This window comes from Mirounga angustirostris, unplaced genomic scaffold, assembly GCF_029215605.1.
Source record: "Mirounga angustirostris isolate CCGP_5_RB_7025 unplaced genomic scaffold, mMirAng1.0.hap1 SCAF_3, whole genome shotgun sequence".
In the NCBI taxonomy this organism is placed as follows: domain Eukaryota; kingdom Metazoa; phylum Chordata; class Mammalia; order Carnivora; family Phocidae; genus Mirounga; species Mirounga angustirostris.
The window spans coordinates 67,717,288-67,740,468 of NW_026991711.1; the positions used below are offsets into that span (position 1 = coordinate 67,717,288).

Here is a 23,181-nt window from a genome sequence, read left to right on the forward strand (position 1 = left end):
TGGGCTGGCCAACTATTTACTCAGCTGTAGTAAAGAAAGGATTGGCAATAGTATGAATATAACACTAAGAAGAAACTGTAATAACTCAGTGAATAAAAACAGCTTTGGGGAGAACTTTCCAACTGTAAGCTTTCTACATTTTTCTTAACCCATAGACACATTTTATTTTTTTCCAAACAAAAAAAAAGAACACAAGTGAGCATAGAAAATGTGAAAGCACTTTTGCAATCCATGAAGTGCTAAGTTAATTAAAATAATTGATATTGCTTATTGACTCAGAAAAAAAGTAATGATTTTTCATTTTAAATCTAAATCTCTCGGGGTGCCTGGGTGGCTAAGTTGGTTGAGCAACTGCCTTGGGCTCAGGTCATGATCCTGGAGTCCCGGGATCGAGTCCTGCATTGGACTCCCTGCTCAGCAGGGAGTCTGCTTCTCCCTCTGACCCTCCCCCCTCTCTCAAATAAAATAAATAAAATCTTAAAAAAAAATAAATCTAAATCTCTTCTTTTCTGAATGTTTCCACCACATAGTTTTATTGACCACTCAGTTTTTTTTTTTTTATTTGGATCCTAAGAATGAGCTGTATTTTAAAGAAATGACCAGATCTAGCTAAGGTTTTTCTTGTAGAATTCCCCGCCTCCTCTGATTGAAAGCAGCAGGGAGAAGGTGGCAGTGGGATTAATTGCAAAAATCTTGGTGCCGACCTGAAATGAATTTGCTGGTTGTGTAGATTAGACGAGGAAGTTTGACAGCTAAACTCAAATTTACCCAATATGCTGAAATTTTGTTTGACAGTTGATTTTGAAAGATGTTATCAAAACATACATTAGTCCCATCTTTCAAAAACTGAGAGCAACTAAATCCTTGATATGATTTATGTGAAATGAATATTAGGGACTTCCAAAACTAAAACAAGACAAACTGCAGGTGTCAACCCACTACCCATATTTTCCAAACATTTTTGATAGCCTATCCCTATTAGTGAAACATTTAGAAATATATCCCCAACAGATATTAATGTGTTTATTTACATATTATGCCACTTATTACTAATTATTATATACAGTATAAAACAAGTGCAAAAATAGAAATTTTTAAAATAGTGGAATTAAGGAGGAACTAAGTACTATTTTAAATGAATGGCTAATTTAGGGGCACCTGGGTGGCTCAGTTGGTTAAGCATCTGCCTTCAGTTCAGGTCATGATCCCAGGGTTCTGGGATCAAGCCCTTCCTTGGGCTCCCAGCTCAGCAGGGAGTTTGCTTCTCCCTCTGGTTCTCCTGCTCTTTCTTGCTTGCTGTCTCTCTCTCTCTCAAATAAATAAATAAAATCTTTAAAAAAAATTTTTTAAATAAATGATTGGCCGATTTTGATGGTTGTATGCTATCATTAGCTAAGTGAACTTAGGAGTGAAGTTCTTTGTTAATGATAATGGGTAAAAAACCATCTTTAAGATGATCTTGAAAATTTCTAAAAATAGCTGGATTGGTTCCTGTAAGAACTAATAGGATGAATTTTATCCCTTAATGGAGTTGAGTTAGAGCTCCTAGCATCATAAGGAGCAGGGCCACTTAGACATTTTCTTGTTCACTTGTGCTTATCAGCGTTGTCTGCATTTGCTGGTTTCTCTACAGGATCCTTTTTATTCGCTTCTCCCTATGTGAAGTTTAATTAAGTTAAAACTAGGTAACGTAATGCACAAAGTCACTTGGCCAAGCACATATAAGCTGCAATGTGCTGAAATGGCCTGATGTGGTGGTAGGAAGCCAAGGTGAAAGGGAGATTGGGAACAAGTTGTATAGGCTGGTTCATTCTTGCCCCTATTACTATCCAAGCTTCCATTTCAAACAGAAGCGCTAAACAAGGGAAGACATCCATCAGAGGTTATACTGGAAGCCGGTATTTTTATAAACTACAGTGCAAAATTCCTATTCAGTATTTAATATATAAGATAATAAACGTACAATAATCTCATTAAAAGTCATGTAAACATTCAACATGGCAATATATTCAGAGAGTAAACCTGAGATTTAATGGTGATTTTCATTTAAAAATAATTCCTCTAAATAATTATACTTCAGACATACTGTCTTAGGACCTTTGGGGGTTGTTTTTATATATTAGAGGCAAATATTTATCTTTACAAAATATGTAGGTATATGTACCATCACTGTGAAAACAGTGGTTTTAGATCGAAAATGTAACAATCTGTGCTAGTTGGGTCTGCATCCCTAAGTAAATAACTCTATCAAGTTTAGAAACGTGTCTCTACTATAGTTTGTTCCTTTTTCTTTCATTACTTTTCCATATCTTTAAGTAGAGTCGAAATATCTTTTTTGATTGAAAGTTTGAAAGTACCTAAAATCTGATAAATATCAGAAGTGGTTCTTTGATGTCAAAATCTCCTGCATAAAAATGAGGCCAAAGTCCTCTCTCTGGAATGATCTGTGCTTTCACCTATTATGTTCTGTCGCAGAGTAAAAACGTTGCCTTTTTTCCATATTTCATATCAATGTGACAAACTTGTCGGCATTTAGGAAAGATAACATTTACTACTGGAGAAGCACTTGCCTTTTATGGTGCTTTCGCTAATTATAGTTTTCTGCTGTGTACTCAGTGAAGCAAGACACCGCATCACGTCCTTCACGCACCAGCCCTCATGCCTCTCATCCAGGGTTCCCCAAGCTTCTCCCATTTGGCAGGCAACCTTCATGATTTTTGTCACATCCCTGTACCAGCTGTAGTATTACTCACTTAATATTTTTAAGGACAGCTTTTTTTTTTTAACTTAATCATAACCTCAGCTAATTACTCTGATCACAATTGTATGAGTCCTCTTTTTTTCTAATGCATTATATACATACATATACAAATATTGTTCTTGCCCACAGGTTTTATCTACAATACACTTTGGGAAACAGGTGGCTGAAAGCAGGACCCCAGGACGCTGGTGGTAAGATAATAAAGGTAAAGCCAGGCCAAGAGGGTGCCCTGCATCTAGATATTTTCTCAATCCAGTTTGCCCAATTGAACTCATAAAGAAACAGTGTATTTCAGTTAAAACATTTGATATTCTTATGAGATACCATTCAGAGATTATCTGCCTTTGCTGCCTGAAACATCTCCCAGAATACCTGTTTACTTTAAATAACATGCCCAACAAAACTTTAACATCTGTCACCATAATACAACCTAATTGTTATTGGAGGTGTGCAGTGACTTTTAGGAAAATTAAGATTTTTGCATATACAGGTACACCCAGATTTTCAACCATTAGGATTCCTAAGCTAATGGGGATTTCAACAATGTTTTACATATTTTATAATGGGATGAATACTCATGTGTTTTCCCTTTAAGAGCTCAGGGCAAAATTGGGCTTAACCTGCATTTGCTGAAATAAAATTGCTATTCCTAAGTAGCGTTAGTTCATATATGTGCTGTTTTGTTTGTTTATTCACCTCAGGATGAACTAAATATAGTATGCATGATTATAATGTAATGTGACATATTTCCGTTTGCCACACATAAAAATGAATCTCATTACTTGATATCTTTGCCTTTTATAAAATAAGGTCACTCCATTCAAAGGTTTTACAAAGTAGGTGGGGGCAGCAAACTAATAAATATGAACCAATAAATGAAAAATTAAGTGCAACCTATTTAATTGTGTAAATGGTGTACAATTCCATGAAACTAAATTTATTTCACATTGGTTGAAAAATCAATATTACAATTCTTTTATCTTGTTGGTTTTCTTTCTCACATAAAAATTCTACAAAGGTTATAGTTTACATTTTTTGTAGCTGTTTGATAAATGTTACATAAAGTCATTCTAGGCTCAGATCCCTTCAGATTTTTTTCTGTTATACCTCTTCAGGGCATTCGAACAAGGAAGCAATCAAGTAGGAAACAGATCAAGAGGCAAAAGTTTTGATTTAATTTGATATTATCTTTGAAAAAGAGGCTGAAATTGCTAATCTGAATAGATATTTTGTGCATATGACTTTTATTGTATTGTAGAATAATAAAAAGAAAAAATCCTTCTCTGACCCTATCCCCTCTCATGTGTTCTCTCTCAAATAAATAAATAAAATCTTTAAAAAAAAATAAAATAAAATAAAAAAAGAAAAAATCCTTATGAAAATACATAAGAAAAATGTGAAAAGTAAAGACAATTATATCTCAAGGTATTATTATTTTTCTCGTAACTCTTTAAACAAGGTATTTTCTTTGCAACTCTTAAACTTTTTAAATACAGGTTATTTATTCAATAGAATACATTGACCAGTAAGCCCTCTTTAGGGCTTATTATGTATATAAAGCATCAATACAATGGTGTATTGACCTCATAGACATTTGTTTAAAAAAGATCTGTAAATAAATACGTTGACATATATGATGTCAGATACTTAACTAAGGCACACATTTTCCAGGGACTTCTAACCTTTATGTGACTCCAAATGGTAACATTTTTTTTCTTTATGGATAGAGATTGTACTTAAAGTTTATGAGCTGAGATGTTTTCTTATGTAAATGCATTACCCAGTCTAGATTATTCTTGTAATTAGGCAGGAATCCCAATACCCCCACTTTTCACTATTAGGACCTAAAGGAATACAGTATAACTTGGAAAAGAGAGCAGAGGCCACAGAGCCATGATTCTTTGTCATAATAATGTAGAAATGGGATGTATGTCCCAGGTCATTTAACATGTTACAGCTTATATTTATAAAATAGTATAGAAGATATTTAGAAAAGTACTTTGTATGGGGCGCCTGGGTGGCTCAGACGGTTAAGCATCTGCCTTCGGCTCAGGTCATGATCCCAGGGTCCTGGGATCGAGTCCCGCATCGGGCTCCCTGCTCAGTGCAGAGCCTGCTTCTCTCCCTCTGCCTCTGCCTCTCTCTCTGACTTTCATGAATTAAAAAAAGAAAGAAAGAAAGAAAGAAAGAAAGAAAGAAAGAAAGAAAGAAAGAAAGAAAGAAAAGTACTTTGTAACCCAGAGCCATCTGAAAAAGTTGTATTATATGAAAGAAACTCCAGTACCCAAAAAGAGAAAGTAGGAACAATTAACAATTGAAGATGAGGATGTTACTCTGCAGGCAGTAGGGGAGAGAGGGAGAGACAGACAGAGAGAGAGACTTAGCACCCTGCTTGCTTATTTGAGGAAATATACAGTTCTTTATCTCTGTTTTGCTGTGCAATTCAATTAATATTTACTAGGCTTTGATGTTTCCCAGTAAGCTGCTAACGTCAGGTCCTCGGAACATTGGTCTAATAACCATCCCCCTCGTTATTTTCTTTCTCAACCATGCTTACACTGAGTTTTTCTTCATATTTCCCCTGTTCTTAGAGCCTATAGGGCCTATTCCCGGAAGAGGAATATTTCTGGGTCCACTTAAATCTTCTCCTTCTCACAGCATCCAGTCATATTGCAGAGGCAGGTTAGTTCTATGGCTGGCAGGCACCTGCTATCGACCAGACCACATCTTGTTTCTGAACTCCTGCATAGCATCCTCATCTCTTGGAAGGAGGGAAAAAGGTAAAAGAGCCCACTGCCCACATTAGAACCCATTCGTGTCTTGTGGAGACCTGGTGGACTTGAACACAGAATCATTACTGGCTGCGGTGGGTGAGAGTGTGGCCCTGCAGCTACCCAAGCCCCTCTGAGTCCTAGCATTGGGCATTTGGGTTATGTAACCAGTATACGATGGAAGGTCTGCAGAAAAATACAGGTACTACAAACAACTACCACACTTAATCTTTAACTATCTACACATTAGATATTTCTCATTTAATCTCAAAAGGAAAATAACCTTAAGGTAAGTTGAATTCGCGGTTCCTTTTGTGAGGAGTTTCTCACCTGGGTGATTAGGACAGATTGTGAATTATAATGGCTGAACCAGCCAAAAATGAAGATAATTCTAGTCATTCTCTAATGCATAAAACTCATCAGAATGGAATCTCAACTCTTCAGAAAGAAGCAGATGTCTTCTCCTGATGTATCTGCTAAATGCCCAGAAACTTCAAAATGTGCCCAGAAGGAGCTATCTGACACCAGCCTGAGAATTCCTGCCAATCCATGGGAGCTGGGATCTCTACCAAAGGATTCCTCCTTAGGAGGAGGAGCTCCCGGAGCAAGGAGCAAGGTGCAGCACAATGGCTCCAACTCTCAGGATGCCTGGGGGTACATACGAGCGTCATGAGTGATACAAAAGAGACAAGTCGTGGCAGCACATCATTTACCACCTTAGGAGCAGTAGAAGATGATCTTTATATGTCCTCCCTTGATAGCCATGTCTTTCTACGCATCTACCAGTCAGAGCTGCCGAGGAAAATCCAAAACAAATCCCAGCACGTTTCTTTCCAACCATGACTGTATAACCCTAGCTGCCGTAGTGAACTCAGGATATGTGAGGTGACTGCCACCTCATTGAAGAGTCCCCGGAGAGGAAGGGAGCTGGGGGTTATGTTTTCCCACAGCTGCCCCTGTGAAACTTGTAAAGGAACCCCAGTCAGGAGCTTTCCCCCAAAGTAAGAAAGATTTACATCATGAAGAGAGTTTCAGTGAATGTTTCGGGAGCACGCTAGGTAAGGACAAAAGTGAACAGAAGAGCAATCCATCTAGTGATGAGTAGTTATCTAATGACAGGAAGATTACTACAAATGTTTGAAGGACGGCTCCTCCACCTTCCCAGTTTAAATACATTGTAATACTTTTGTCAAGAAAAGTGAAGGGAAGAAAGATCATTAGTAAGGTTTTATATGGGGGTAAAATTGGTAACATAAATTATAAAGTTTAAATCACCTATTCATATTTCAAGCATCGATGGTATTACCATCCAACTGACAGAAAAGTCAAATCCCCAAGTAATCTAACATGCTTGAGAACTACTCCAGTAGCTGGGATTTTAGAGATCGTGGCTTCCTTCCTATGCTTTTTTTTTTTTTAAGGTTTTATTTATTTATAGAGAGAGAGAAAACACGAGTTGGGGGAGGGGCAGAGGGAAAGAGAGAAGCAGATTCCCTGCTGAGCAGGAGCTCAGTGCCAGTCCTGGGATCTTACCTGAGCGGAAGTCAGACACTTAGACCGAGCCACCCAGGCGCCCCTGTCCCATGCTCTTTCACAGATCCCTTTACTGATGCACAGTGCCAGACGGAAGCCTAGCTTCCAAAGAGACACTGAAACAGAATATTCATGACTCTAAACTTGTGCTTAGAAATAGCCACATGCTGATTTCTTCTCTGAATAGCAGTTTTTATTTATTTTAAGTTTCATTTTTTTATTTTTTATTTCAATTCCAGTATAGTTAACATACAGTGTTATATTTCAGGTGTACAATATAGTGATTCAACACTTCCAGACATCACCTGGTGCTCATCATGACAAATGCCCTCCTTAATCCCCATCACCTATTTCCCCCTATTTCCACCTATTTCATCCACTCAGCTCCCCTCTGGTAACCACCAGTGTGTTCTCTATAGTTAGGAGTCTTGTTTCTTGGTTTATCTCTCTCTTTTCTCTCTCTTTTTCTTTGTGGATAGCAATTTTTTTACACAAACAAGCAGCACTCTCTTTATCTGTTTTATCTGTATCTTAACCTGTTGACCAAAAGGAAAATTAATATTTGTCTGAAAGTTTAGTTAATAATTTACTCTGTTGCCATTTCATCATGACCAAAATAAATACAGTACAAAAATAATCTGTATAATTTATACTATATATTATAGTTTGAAAGTCAAATAATGCAAATCAATTACAATTTAAATTCATAATGAATTACTTGTGTAATTATTGTTTCCTTACTGATGCAGGTTTTTTTAACCTTTCTTCCAGTTGAGATGTCACCTCTACATGCTGAAGCTAACTTTCTGTTCACTTTTTCCTCATTTAATGCCTTTTTCTTTTAACTTCATGTCTAATTATTATATAAAATCATTAAATCTTTAAAATTTCCTCAAAACCATTCCCATAATTAAACTAGATGCTCCCTTTTTTAAAGATTTATTTACTTATTAGAGAGAGATAGAGAGAGCACAAGCAGGGGGAGGGACAGAGGGAGAGAGAGAAAGAGAAGCAGACTCCTCTCTGAGCAGGGGAGCCCTCTTAGGGACTCCATGTGGGGCTCCATCTTAGGACCCTAAGATCATCACCTGAGCCAAAACCAAGCTTAACTGACTGAGCCACCCAGGCACCCCTAGACTCTCCTTTAATTACAAGTAAGTTATCTATTTGGAACATTTAGCCCAAGCAATGGGTTTAGAGAAGGCTTTCCAGAGATGTTTTTCCCCTATTAATTTGCATAAGCTCTTGGTATCATGACATTTACATATATTTACAACTCATATTTAATATTGCCAAACTGCTCATCAAAGTATTCGACCGTTTTACACTTTTAACAGAGAGAGGTAAATAGGAAGTAGCACTGAAGTTTACATTGCCCTTCTTGCTTTTTGACAAAGAATAACACTGATATATATAAGATTGGTTGGTGGATGCAGGATTTGATTTTTTTAAACTATCGATTTAACAGACTGTGTATGTAAATTAACATTCTCCCCTCCTTCATATGTAGATTTTCTAGACCAAATGCCATATAAACTTGACCTTTATGCTATTTGCAATCAGTTAAATCAGAATGACTAGTCTGCCCAATGAGAAATTCTCATATCTGTCCTCTCCTACACTGTTATATTTGTGATTTCTTTTAGGGGAGTAATGGTTATTGGTTGTTAATAAAAATTATAAGGCAGACCTATAGGAAAACTCAATTATTTAGCTTAATATATCATTAGAATAATTCTGTCCAAAAATAAAGCTCAAATACATCTCTTATTCAGTTTATTCTGAATTTTGGTGGTTATGCAATCCTACTATAACTAGGGAACACCTCATCACTAAATGGGTTGTGTATGTGTTGTAACTGTATACCCATAATCAAATAAATCTTTCTGAAATGTAGGTTAAAAAATCTCCCTTGGATAAATATACAGCTACATGTAAATTCTGCAATTTATGTTTAGGCCTTATAAATATAGCAAATAGACAACCTTATACATTTATTGCACTCACTTTAATACAGTCATTCATATCTGGGACTTTCTGATAAATTCCACAACCTGAGAAATGAATTCTTATTCAATTATTTGGTGCCTGGTGGCAGAGAGCAGCTTTGTGCCGACAGATGACACCACAGCACAGAAGCTGGATTGGATCACAAATGAAATTAAATTGATAGATTACTTCTGGTACTATACTATTTCTGTTAAATGTTCGATATCTCGAGGACAGAAATATTTAAGAAAAGTTTCAGAGCTCTTCTTTCCAGCATTTTATTAATGAACAATTGCCACAGGAGTGTGCTAATCATCTTCCAGAACTTGACAGAAGTCATTAGACCTTGGTGAGCTACGTAATGGTTTCCCTGCCATTGCAGGGAATCACCCCAGGTGATTCATAACCTGTTTGCTACCTCTCCACAAGCCTGAGCTGCCTCTCTTTGTCTTTATCTTTATTTACTGTAAGTACCAAAGCAAACAGCAGGAGTCCCAGAGAAATACTCATCATGATAAGAGTTCATAGTGTAGGTGACTAGGAACAACTGCCCAGGACTAATGCTTATAAGTTAATAATGTTCATTCAGCATAGCAAATTTAGTGTCTCAGTTGTTTTCTCCTGGACACCTCATTCTTTAAAATATACTAACTATTCATTTAAATAGTGACCCCAAAATATTCCTAAATACTAGTATCTTTCCTAAAGAAGAAATGTAAACCCATAAATACATTTTGACATTTTACTAGTAATTAGTGACATATGACCCCCTTTACATACAGACTTCTAAGCGAAGCATCAGTGATTTTAAGAGGGGGGACATCAGTCACAAGAGGCACACGAGGCACTTTGACCCAGTATTTTAAAACCGGGGATGTTCTGACCATGTTTATAATTACAAGTGTTTCAATAAAAAGCATACTGACATTAATGAAAAAAATATTCCAGAGCAAATTTCATTAATCTAATTTTTAACCAATAAATCCAATCTCTACACAAAGTTATTGCACCATTTTCCTTTTTTGTCATTTTCCTTTTTATTTTTCTGAAATGGTCCATTACTATCACTTTCCTATATAAATTACATGAAGATTTGATTCCCAGAATAGTTTTTGTCCATAGTAAGTTTTCTCAATTATAGATTCACCACTGTAAATTTGTTCTTTTGGCCATTATTTCTATGAAATTCCATTTTCTATGATCTAAATATTACCAAGGTTTGATTTTTCTGTTGATTTATAGTCTGCAACAGATTCTGCCTTGTGCAGTCTCAGCTGCTGTCAGTTATATTTTGTTTATTATTTGTACTGAGATCCAATTTTCCCTGGGTCACTAATAGCTATTTCACAAAAATGCCATCATTCTTCACCTCGCTCTCCAGTTAAAATTAAGCTATTGTCAGTTTTATTTTGTGTTTGTATTCTTATCAGAATATTTGTTAGGTATTTTATAAAAAGTTGGGTTTTTGTATTTTTTTGTTGGAGCAACGAGTACAGTGGTGGGTGTAGATACCAGGCAGGGTGGAACTGCTTCAGCAATATACAGTTAAACCATGACCAAGAGAAGCTTAAAGAAAGTACGAGAGAAAAGCCGATGAGCGCAGTAAAGTGGAAGAATTGCACTGTGAGAATACTGGAAGGGCATACAGTGTCTTGCTTAAGATGTAGAGGAATAAGAAACCATTGAACAATTAGAGTAGACAACTGAGAAGAAGCTGAAAACAACTAAAGCCAAAATACAGAATTATTTAGTGTACATGCTAGAACCTATACAATATGGTAGGTGATAACAGAACTGCTCTAAGCTCAATAAAATAAGAAGCAGACCAGGAAAGGATGGAATTTGGACACAACAAAGACTACGTAGTAATAGGTAGTACCCGAGGGCAGTGGACCCTCTTACCACCTAATTCAACAAAAGACTTCCATTTGGGAATCAGGGGGTCTCTGACCTGGTAGATTTCTCATTTCTCCGAGGTTACTTTGACTAATAATTTTCAAGAATTGAATGAAAGGGGAAATTCTTTGCTTATCCAATGTCTTCACAAATTCCAGAAACTGTGCCAACAGTTGGACTTGCACAGAAAACCAGACATTGTCTCTGAGTCCAGGCAGTTAGAGAAGATGAGGAGGCATAAATATCGTGGTACATTCCATAACAGATATAGGGACAAGTGCTTTAAAAGCACAGAAGGAGAAAGTAATTCATTTGGCTTGGGAAAGCCTTCCAAAGCAGGTGGCATTGATTTGGGCTTTGAAGGATGAAGAAACGGGAAAATACTTATTAGGTAGAGAAGAAAAGAGATGAGAAGAGCTGTTGGTTGATGTCAGTGACAATAATGATGCCCATCTATGACATATTCTTTTGATCCTTTTAGAGACAGAGTCCTGGGCCGAGCGAGAAACTTGCATGAGCCTATGTGTTCATGTTCTCTCCATTCCTGGGTTAGGAGGCCCAAGTCATTCTTTTTAAAGTCACCAAGTAGTTACATACTTTGTCAAAATACACCTTTTAAAAATCTTTTTAAGAATTATGACCAAAAGTAGCAAAGGTAATTTAATTTTTTTTTTCAGTAAACCACAGTGAAATAACCCTTAGCAATATCTTACCACATTTATTCTTTACAGCTCCTGCAACGCTTATGCTCAATATAATTTTGCCTTGGTGACAAGTGTTTCCTTGGCTTTTTTTTTTTTTTTTCTTCTCAACTCCCAACTATCATGCTAGGAAATCCTCTAAAATTTATATAATTTTACTTATAGTTATAAATTGATATTTTTTAAAAGAATTTTTATTTATTTATTTGTGAGAGAGAGAGAGAGAGAGCATGAGCAGGTGGAGCGGCAGAGGGAGAGGGAGAAGCAGACTCTCCGCTGAGCGGGGAGCCTGAGTGGGACTCGGTCCCAGGCCCCTGGGATCATGACCTGAGACGAAGGCAAACACTTAACCAACTAAGCCACCCACACGCCTCATAAGTTGATATTTTAATCTTATTATATAGCATACTTATAAAACATGGTATCATTTTTTTAAATGAACCAATTTAGGTAAGTTTGTTCTTTTACTCATAAAATTAACATTGTTTTGCTATCTACATAATTTCTTTACTCAACAAACAAATATTAATAATTTAGTTCTCCTGGATGGATAAGATGAGATCCTTGGGCCTTGGAGAGTTTAGTGGTGCATATTTTAAAAGTGTTCCTAATTAATAAGCGTGTGAAATTAAAAGTATATATAAAAAAGTATATATAAAAATATGTATATTATATATATATATAAAATATATATAAAGTACTATATAATTTCAGAATAAAAAGAGACATTATTTTTTTGTGGAGAATCTTGGAAGACTTCATGGAGGAAGTACCATTTGACCCAGGCCTAAGTGTTGGACAGACATTGGACATGTGGGAATGAAAGAAGGTTATTCTAGGTAAAGAGAAAAATATAAGCGAGGCCATATAAGTGAAGAGATGTAGGCAGCCATGTTGAAGAATAAATAAGAGGTCAGAGTCTTGAGGGCAAGGTCATGAAAAATATTATGGATGATATTTAAAACTTCTCAGTTTTAAAAAAAAGCAGGAAGGAAGTAGCTAAAATTAATGTGAAGATTTCAGTTTCCAAATTTGAATATTTTATCTTCAAAAATTACCACTTACATGCATTAACCACCAAATTTACACTGGCTCTAGGTATCATAGGAGAAGGAAACACGGAAATGAAGTCCAGAAGCAAGTAACATTCAATTATCCTCAGAGAGCAATAGAAATGTGATCTCAGCTATGGAATAGTTTGAAAAATTTGAAGTGAGATGTTAAGCTGCTAAAGTAGAAAAAGATGACCATTTCTTTCAGACTGACTGAGAATACTGAAAGCCAAAATGTGTTATCCTTCGATTTGTGGCTGTGGTTTAAACAGAAAGAAACAACAGAGCATTAGTCACATTATGTGGTACAATAATGGCCCCCAGGTGCAGGAATTATCAAAAAATGATGACACTTTTGGAATTGTTAGACTAATGCTGTAAAATCATCTCTGTCTTATACAAAAAAGCATTACAGGATGATATTTTGATGCTTTTGGACTGCAAGGGATAAGAAGGTAGCTCTGAAAAGCAACTAATTTAGAAAGATTTAAAGTGAAGAGCGGTCTTAAGTTTCGCGGCTCTTCATGGTATTAAACTGGATACATTGGCAGAAGGCAGTACAGAATTTCAGTCAGGTACGCTGGCACAGTGCTCTTAAATCCAATTTGTAATACCCATGTAATGTCACTCACAAAGACATTTTAAAAAGATACGAAATGTAATGGAGGAAAAGAAACATGTCTAAGTAATGTAATTTAAAAATAACAAGATAAGAGTATTTCTAGCAGTCACAGGGATTACACACAGAGGCTATCGGGGGGAAAATATCTTCAATTTGGAAATAAACAATACTTGTAAAATGAACAGAATAAGAGGATTCAAGTAAATAATTTTTATCAGTGTGACAAAAAACGTCCAGGTCTTCTGCAAAGATTTTAAACTCTAGAATGACTCCTATGGCCCATTTTTTTTTCCTTTTTCCTCTTTTTCATTTTTAGAACTAAATTCACAACATTCAGGATTTCAGCTTCATGCAAAGCTAACATCTATATGTTAGAAATCCAGACCCTCCCCCCAAAAAAATCCTTTTAAGTTTATTTGTATTAATTACTTACAAGCTTATGGACTTTATAGCAAGGAACTGGAAAAAGTAATGGAGGTAGCATAGAAATAAAAGATTCTTAAACATATTTTATTTTATTTTTTTTTTAAGATTTTATTTATTTATTTGAGAGAGAGCACAAGAGGGGGGAGGGTCAGAGGGAGAAGCAGACTCCCTGCTGAGCAGGGAGCCCGATGCGGGACTCGATCCCGGGACTCCAGGATCATGACCTGAGCCGAAGGCAGTCGCTTAACCAACTGAGCCACCCAGGCGCCCCTTAAACATATTTTAATATAGCAGTGGCAACAGTAGCCCCCAAGAGAACTGACACTTCCTAAAAGTTTATTAATACTTAACACTCAAGGCATTAAGAAAAATATGCTATCAGTACAAAGAATGTAAGTCTGTTGAGCTGTTGTCAACAGTTTGCAGATTAGGTATGGAAAGATCTGAACCGAAACGCAAGATTGCATTTAATTGTGTGGGGCTTTATTTGAAGGGCCCTGATTTTGTGTCTCCAGATCCTTTCAGTTTAATCAAAGCATAACAATACAAGCTAAAACTTACCTGATAATGTTGCTGATTCTGAAATATATATATATTTATGTTTATTTAAATAAATATATATATATTTAAGTTAAAGATGTACAATGAGGTGTTTTAAGAATTTTTTTAAATGGTGGATAGCTTGTGTGCTTACGAATGGATTCTTTAGTTACATATTCACAAAGGTGATTGGTTCTCTCTGGGATGCTACTGCCAAGACCTATTCAATTTTATTTGGCAACAATTTTTATGACACGTGAAATGACCTCTTTATTGTGACCAGGGGTCTGCAGGATTGTTATGTTCAGTCCTTTCATATTTTGAGGTGGCATTTTCCATATTTTTTGCCACCCTAGATTTTGTGGAAAGGGGAAAACGAACAAAAAAACCCAGGCCTTTCTTCTTCCGAAGGCTAATCTTCTTTCCTTTAAAATAATTTCCCCTGTGTCCTTAAGATACTATGCTTTGAAAATCTATAGAGGGACTGTTTTGGCCATTAAAAAAAGTTTACACCAGGGCGCCTGGGTGGCTCAGTCGGTTAAACGTCCCACTTTTGATTTCAGCTCAAGTAATGATCTCAGGGTCTGAGATCCAGCCCCGTGTTGGGAATCCATGCTGGGCATGGAGCCTGCTAAAGATTCTCTCCCTCTGCCCCTCTCACCCCCACTCATGCACTGTCTCTCTCTAAAAAAAAAAAAAAAAGCCTACACTAAGACCTATGAATTTGAATTTAAGTTTCCAAACCAAATTAAAGTTCTGTTAGAGAAAAAAAAAAATTGTTAAAAGTTATAGTGTAGCTGTGTGGACAGATAAGTAAGGAAATATATACTATTCTTAGGATATCAGCTATAATGCTGGTTAACTTTCTTATTTTATATTGAGCTTCCAGAACCTGAAAATAATATCTACATGTCTTAGCCAGCTCAGGCTGATGTAACAAAATACCATAGACTGGGTGGTTTAAACAACAGACATTGATTTCTCACAGTTCTGGAGGCTGTAAAGTCCAAGACCAAGGCTCCATCAGGTTCAGTGTTTGGTGAGGGCTCTCTTCCTGATTCATAAATGGCTGTCTTCTGCCTATATCTTTATAAGACAGAGAGAAGCAGCTCTGGGGTCTTTTCATCTTCTAATAAGGGCACTAATCCCATCATGGGGGCTCCACCCTCATGACCTCATCTAAACCTAATTACCTCCCAAAGGCCTCACCTCTGAATACAGTGGAGGTTTAGAGCTTCAATATATGATTTTTGGGGAGGACACAAACATTCAGTTCATAACACCAAATATATGATATTTTGAGGTACCTTCTCTATTCTCTAACTTTGTTATATTCTAATTGTATTCAAATTCTTTCAAAGCTGAGATGTATCTGAATTTCATGTTTTGTGCTTAAATGGAACTTCTTTTGAAAAAAAAAACAGGTGGTACTTTTGGAATAAAACAACATTATAAAGAAATATTATAAGTAAATGTATTAGGTTAATATAATTCTCTAAGAGTATTAGACTTCAAAACCATTTTCAAACCTCTTTTCTAGCTTGTGAACATAGAGAAAATTAAGAAACTCAATAGTCTTTCAAATCACCTAAAAAGATTGTTTTCTGGGAAACAAAATTTAAATGACAAATCTATCATGTTATAAACATGCTTATCAGATGCCTAGAAACATAAAGTTAAAAAGTCACCTATTATTATATTTAACATTTTATTGTTTTTAATCCTTAGGGTATGTGCTAATTTCTACATGAGTGACTTGGTTAGAAAATGACATTGAATCTGAAGTTTACTGAGAGCTAAAAACAAAACTCTAATATTGAGTGAATCCCATGGCTGATAATAGCAGTAACTTTATATTAGTATATAGACTATTACAACAACCATTTTATATTATTCCACAGACTAAATATTAAGAATTACATGAGAGTTTTTATTTTACTTACTTTCATTTTCAGGCCCTAACAGGTCATATAGTCCAATAGAAACCAGAAAGTGAGAAAAATCATTGTACTGTTATCTTATGACAAAGGTCAAAATTTTTAATCTTTTTCTTAAAAACACTTAGTATTCTTTTTTCTTTCTTTCCTTCTTTAGTCCCCTCTTCCCTCCTTTCTTTCTCTCTACCATAAAGATAGGCTAGTTTTTTTTTAATTTCAAGAAATATACACAAATAGTTAAAAGCAAACTGAAAATGTACCTTAGCAACAGTGCAACATTTTAAAAGAAAATATATAAATATGCTTTAGTAGAGATTATTACTTTTCAAGTGTTATTTAACAAATATTTATTGTCTCAAGTATTTTCCAGGCACTTTTCTAAGTCTTTTAAAACATATTAAATGATTTAAGCTTAACAACCCTGTGAGGTGAGTACCATAATTATCATTCTCAATTTACAAATAAGGAAGCTAAGGCATAGAGAAGTACCTTTCCCAAGGTCACAGAGGGACCAAGTTTTGCATAGAAAGATTATGAGTGAAAAAGTGTTATAATTTGGAAACCATGTCTTTTTTCCTCTCAAAGTTCTACTTCGTTTCTGTACTACAAATGAAATGGTATTTCAACCTTTAGTACAAAATAAGTTTTTAGTGTAGTTGCCTTTTAAAAATCTTGACTCTTTTATTTTTATAAAATGGCATGCACATGCTACCATTGGATGTTTTTTAAATACATTCTGACAATCTCTGCCCTTTGATCTACACACATGTAATGAAAATATTGATATAGCTGGACTTCTGCTATTTTGCTATTTGTTTTTCAATGTCTCAAGTAATTTTTGTCCTCCATTCCTCTTTAACTGTGTTTGTTTATGTTAAATAGATACATCCTAGTATACTATTTTAATTCATTTTTTAAGACTTTTTTTAGTTGTTTCCTTGGTGGCTGCTCTTGGCCTTCAAATAACCAGTAATTTGTTACAATCTACTATAATTAATCACAATCTACTTCGGATTAATAACTTAATGTCAGTGAAATATAGAAATTTTGCTCTAACATAGGTATAATTCTTTTCCCTTCATGTTATTATTGCCATACATCACATCATTATATAAGCTCAATAACAGTCTTGTAATTATTGTTTTATGCAATTGTCTTTTAAATCATTTAAGAGGAAAGACAAAAATATTTGTCTTTACAAGTATTTATATAGTATTATAAGTATTTAGGTAGTATTTCTGTAGTCCTTTACATTTACCTATGTAATTAAGTAAATTACAAAATTCCCCCCCCCCCATATTAGAACTACATTTTAGAGAAGTTTGAGGTTTACAACCTAAATTTGAGAGGGAGGTACAGAGGTTTACCATAGAGCCCCCGCCCCCACACAGGCATAGTCTCCCTCATTATCAACATCCCCCCACCAGAGCTATACATTTGTTACCAAGGATGAACCCACATTGGCACGCCATAATCACCCAAAGTCCATAGTTTACCTTAGGGTTCACTCTTGATGTTACACATTTCTATGGGTTCGGACCCATGTGTGATGTATGTCCATCATTATAATATTATACAGAATATTTTCACTGCCCTAAAAATCCCTGTGTTCTACTTATTCATCCCCTCTTGACCCCTGCAACCACTGATCTTTTTGATCTTCCTATTTTGCCTCTTCCAGAATGTTATATAGTTGGAATCATACAGTATATACCCTTTTCAGATTGGCTTCTTCCATTTAATAATTTGCATTTAAGTTTCCTCCATGTCTTTCCATGTAATTACCTTTTCCAGTGTTCTTTATTTCTTCATGTGGATTCAAGTTATCATCTGTTGTCATTTCCATTCAGCCTGAAGGATTTGCTTTAGTATTTCTTGTAAGGCAGATGTGGTAACAACAAATTCTCTGTCTTTATCTGAGAATGTCTTCATTCTCCCTTCAGTTTTTGAAGGGTAGTTTTGCCAAATATAGAATTTTTGGTTGACAGTTTTTTCTTTGAATATGTCATTCTGCTGCCTTCTGGCCTCAATTTCTGATGAGAAGTCAGCTCTTAATCTTATTGTGGTTCCACTGTTATGTGATGAGTCACTTTTCTCTTGCTAAACACAAGATGCTCTCTTTGTCTTTCAACAGTTTGACTATAATGTATCTTGGTATAAATTTATTTGGGTTAACACTCTTTGGAGTTTATTGAGCTTCTTGGATTGTATATTAATGTTCATCATCAAATTTGTAAAGTGCTTTTTCGTCACGTCCGGGGGCGGGCCGGGGCGCCGGGGGCGGGCCCGGGTGGGGCTGAGGGACCGGGCTGGGCGGGGGTGGGGTTGTGGCACTTTTAAAAAAATTAAAAAAAAAAAAAAAAAATTTGTAAAGTACTTGGTCATCTTTGGTTCACACATTTTGTAACCCACACATTCTTTTCTGTCTCTCTCCTTCTAGGGCTCTCAATACATGTGTGTATGTTCCTGTGTCCTACAGGTCTTTGAGACTCTGTTCATTTTTCTTTCTGTTCTTCAGGTTGCATACTACCTGGAGAGAAAAGCCATATAGTAATTTGAAAAAATTTAAAGAATTATTACCTAGAGCTGTGTATTCAAGTAATGAGGAATTGACTCATAAAAAGTAAATAGAACTCTTAAAAAATGCAGGACTAGAGAATTAAGAAGAAGCCATTATGCATAGAGCTGATATTAGAGCCCCCAAGAAAGACCCCACCCCCGCAACCAAACACAGGTGAGATCCAGTTCTGGTTGAAGTAGGCTTGACCATAGGTCACTGAATAGCAGAGAAGTCACTCTGGAGCTGCATGGGCAGAACCTGATGGAAATCCCCCTTTAAGATTCTGGCAAAATCTCTTCATAAGGAAGTATCTCCCTGGAGGCACTCTCCTACAAAATTGCCCAATGAGCATTTCTGGGGGTCTATGCTGGCCATATACTGGATGCTGACTGCCATTCAGTATAGGAGATGTGTGCTGGAAAAAGCTGTCTGCGATGCAGGAGTGGGAGCTGGAGAAACCACACATTAGGCTACTACCAAGTAAGCCCAATGGAAACAGAAAGGAAAACGCCTTCTTCCTGCAATGTCTTTCCAGCACCATCTCCTGACAAGGCTTATTGACAGCTGGCAAAGAAAAAAAAAATAAAGATTCCAAATTCATTTTCATAGAACAGGAAAGGAAGAGGAATTTGGAACTGAGAGGCAATATATTAATAATGGGCACACTTCATTCCTTTGGCCATTCAGTTCCACATGCAACTTTCTACACACATCTGAATTTCCATATAGCAACAAAATATATTTCCAACTAACAAAATACAGCTATACATGTTGCAAGTAAGGAAGCCCTCCCCCTTTCCCCTAAATGAGGAAGTACATGTCCCAAGTCCCAACAGTTATTGTGTTCAACACAGGATACAGAACTAACTCCTCAAACTCGGCCACAGTTTCACGGAATATTCTGTTACTCAAAGACTATAGTGTTAGCTTCCAACAGCTTGTATATAAAATAAAAAAGAAAGGGAAGAAAGTGTTTACAAGTAAACATTGCATATAGCAAGAAGAGGAAAAAATATACTAATTTCTGTAATTGTCTCAAGGTTGTAGATAATATCTATGGATTCCGTCTTTAACTACCCATTCCATTTTCCCCTTACTCTCTACCCAAACCTTGACTGCTCTGAATTCTTTACCTGAATGACCCAAACCTTCATTCCTGAAGGGTGTGCATCCTCATTTGTTCTGCCTTTTCTTGGTTGCTATAGTTTTACATTGACTTTTACTATTGGGCATGAAAGTAATAAGCTATGCCCCTGAGAATCCTCTAGGTTGCAAATATAGTCTTTTTTGTCTCCAACCCAATTTCTAGTTGGTAATATGGATTAATCACTGCATCTTTTTTTTCCTCTATGTTCTAAATATGGAACTATCTATTCCTCTTAAAGATAAGAGATTTCACCAGCACCATTTATAACTGAAGGCTTTTGGGGGAAATAATTAATTTGATAACATAAAACAAAATTTTTGTTATTGATAGAATATCATTAAATTTTTAAGTTCTGTTTTTTCTAAAAATCATTCACTTCATAATTTTCAAATTTGACAGTGATAAATAATATGTATATATTTAACATGTTTTCTACATGTTATAACTTCTCTATCATTTCTCATTTTTACTGGGATTTTCTAAATTCACTGTTTTGTGATTTGTTCACTGTTTCTTATTTTCTAATACATTTGCTATTACTGCTTTTATTTTTACTTGTCTTCCTCTTGCTTTTTCATTTTCTGAATTATTTAATAAAATTAGTTTTGCTCATAAAATAAAAATCTAGCTATGAATTTAAGTTTAGCAGTATTACATAATTCCATTAAAGTGAAAACTCAGTGAGGGCTATATTTCTATTCCTTTGTTCACTAATAACCTCGTGTCTAACACTGTACCTCTGCACAGAGGAGTTTCACAGGATAACATTCACTGGAATCTGTTTTGTATTGTTTCCTTTTTGGAATTATGGTTCTTAATTCCAACAATCTTAGATTTTTGTTTAAATTTTCATTTCTTTATCAAGTTTGGTGCTTCTCAGACTTTAACAACCATCAGGGCTCACTTGGAGAACTTGTTAAAACACTGATTTTTAAATTTTAAAACATAGGCTCTACTCTCAGAACTTCTAATTCAATAGGTTTGGAGCAGGGATCTAGAATTTGTATTTTTAACAAGTTCCCAGGTAATGTTGAAGTCTCACTGGGGTTCACACTGTAAGATTCATTGGCCTGGTTTATTTCATTTTATGAGAATGCTAATTACTGGCTTCTGCTTTAGAGAATTTATTGAGGTATCTTGGTGACTAAGTAATATATCAATTAGGTATGCTGCCCCAGCTATAGATATTCTACTATCTTAATTATGTGGGGTTTTTTAAAAGATTTTATTTATTTATTTGACAGAGAAAGAGATAGCGAGAGCAGGAACACAAGCAGCGGGAGTGGGAGAGGGACAGCAGGCTTCCTGCGGAGGAGGGAGCCCGATGCGGGGCTCAATCCCAGGACCCTGGGATCATGACCTGAGCCGAAGGCAGACGCTTAATGACTGAGCCACCCAGCTATCTTAATTATGTTTTAAAAATTCTGTCATTTATTTTTTGTGTAATTGAGAATAGACTAACAGTTAAGAAGATGTATATTAAAACAGCAAACTGTTGAATTTTCTGTTTGTTTATTGTATAGCACAAGAGAGTATAATCTTTTTAAGCATTCCTGGGAATACTTTTTAAAAAATAAAAGACATCACAAACTTATAGTTGGTTTAATCAAAATGTACCACAAATATCCAGTATCACGTCTGCTGGTTACCTCTCTCTGCTATTTTCTGAAAGACTTGATTTTGCAAAACCTTACCTACATGCAAATCATTTACCTGAGCCATTACTTTGTGATTCAGGCATCATATCACATTTTCCTTAGTTCACCCAACAGAGATAACGTTAGTCCTTTTCATGAAATTGGTATGTTGTGTCATTAAGCTTTCTATGCAGTGTTCTACTTTTAGTAAGTGACGAGCCTTGTACCTTTGGATTTTCTTCAACCAGTGGTTCCAGTTAAGAATGGCTTCCAAATTCATTCATCAGTTTTGCTGGAGCCTGCTCTGTCCTCTTTCTCAATTCTATTTTCTACTTCCAAAAGTCTCAGTTCCCCTTGCTTTAACTAATTTTTTTACTCTATGGTATATCTCTGTACTATAGTATTTTAAAATTATCCTATGCATTGCTTTCTGCCACAAATTCTACTTAATCTGACATTAATACTGATCCATCTTTTAGTATGATTTAAGTATGCTCACTGCTTCATTTGTAATTTTTCTGAATAATTTTTAAATGCATGTCTTATAAGTAATAAACCACTGGATTTTATTTCATTATTCACTCCAAGAGACTTTTTAGTGAGCAGATTTAAGCAATTTACAATTTTTTATAATTCTTACGCATTTCATTATAGAAAAATCAGAAAGCACTAGCACTACAAAAAGAAAAATAAAATTAGTCAATATATTAAGTTTTTAAAAATGGATTGACATACTAAGGACAAACTTCTAATTATTATTTGTTTTATAGATTTTAACACACAGACTTTAACACTGTTATTTGGGAAGAATTATCAGTTGTCTTTCCTTTGATTTCTGATCTCTTTTGTGATTAAAAAAGGTCCTTTCCTGGGGCGCCTGGGAGGCTTAGTTGGGTAAGCTTCCAATTCTTGATTTTGGCTCAGGTCATGATCTTGGGGTCCTGAGACTGAGCCCCGTGTTGGGCTCTGTGCTCAGCAGGGAGTCTGCTTGAGATTCTTTCCCTCTGCCCCTCCCTAGCTCATGCACACGTGTACACTTCTCTCTCTCTGTAAAATAAGAAAGTTTTTTAAAAAAGGTTCTTTTGTATTTAGAGATTAGATATTCATCTGCATTTTCTTCTGATTTTTGGTTTTGCTTTCTTTACATATATTACTTTGTTCTACCTAGAATTTATTTGGCGAATGTGTATTTTACTCATTTCAAATAAAAAAATATAATTCTTTAATATACAATATTCTTTGGGCATACTGTATTTAGGGCATTGGAGTAAACATTCATATTTATAATTATTTTTGTCAAGTATTAGAATTGTTTTAACTTTATCCCTTCACTAGCATTACTTATCAACATGAGAAATTATACTCCTAAAATCTGTTAATTGTAAGAGAAAACAGGAATGAAGTATTTAAGACCTTATAGGTAAAGCAGGGTTAGGGAATTGTAGTAATAAGTGAACCTAAAATGATGACAGACAACTCATTAAAGAAAATCAACTGCTGGCATTTTCAGTATTTTTAAACAGTAATAATCTGCACTGTTCAATTTTCAAAATTCCTTATGAATGTGTTTTTGCCTTGCTGTAAATATAAATTATAAGAAGCATTTTCC

At 35.5% G+C, this 23,181-nt stretch overlaps 1 protein-coding gene across 4 annotated transcripts in view; it reads left to right on the forward strand.

Annotated features, from left to right (window-relative positions):
* The window catches only part of STARD13 (StAR related lipid transfer domain containing 13), a 521,208-nt gene that overhangs the window by 85,075 nt on the left and 412,952 nt on the right, over nt 1-23,181 (forward strand). For 2 of the 4 annotated variants that reach the window (XM_064586208.1, XM_064586209.1), the window contains exon 2: nt 2,891-2,966. The exons of the other annotated variants lie outside the window; for them this stretch is intronic. The gene's annotated coding sequence lies outside the window, so the exon portion shown is untranslated. The remainder of the gene's footprint in view (nt 1-2,890; nt 2,967-23,181) is intronic. 4 annotated transcript variants of the gene reach the window in all.